This window comes from Brassica oleracea, chromosome C7, assembly GCF_000695525.1.
Source record: "Brassica oleracea var. oleracea cultivar TO1000 chromosome C7, BOL, whole genome shotgun sequence".
In the NCBI taxonomy this organism is placed as follows: domain Eukaryota; kingdom Viridiplantae; phylum Streptophyta; class Magnoliopsida; order Brassicales; family Brassicaceae; genus Brassica; species Brassica oleracea.
This window is the reverse complement of record NC_027754.1, coordinates 14,306,750-14,306,997: the sequence shown is the minus strand read 5'-3', so window position 1 is coordinate 14,306,997 and position 248 is coordinate 14,306,750.

The window sequence follows — 248 nt, the reverse complement described above, 5'->3', positions numbered from 1 at the left end:
GACAACTCAAGTGTGTATAGCCATGACTCAGTACACAAGGGACCATGAGCAAGAAGCATTAAGTTCGTTCAGTTCAAATAAGGTTGTAGTTGGCTTCAAAGACTGTGTTTCAGCAATCAACAAGTTTCAGGAAGAGTCTTCAAGGCTCGAACTTATCCCAATAAGACAATTCACTTAAACACAAAGAGTCATTTCTTTTCTTTTTTCATTGCTCCCAAATCATAATCACAACTCTCACCCCCCCCCCC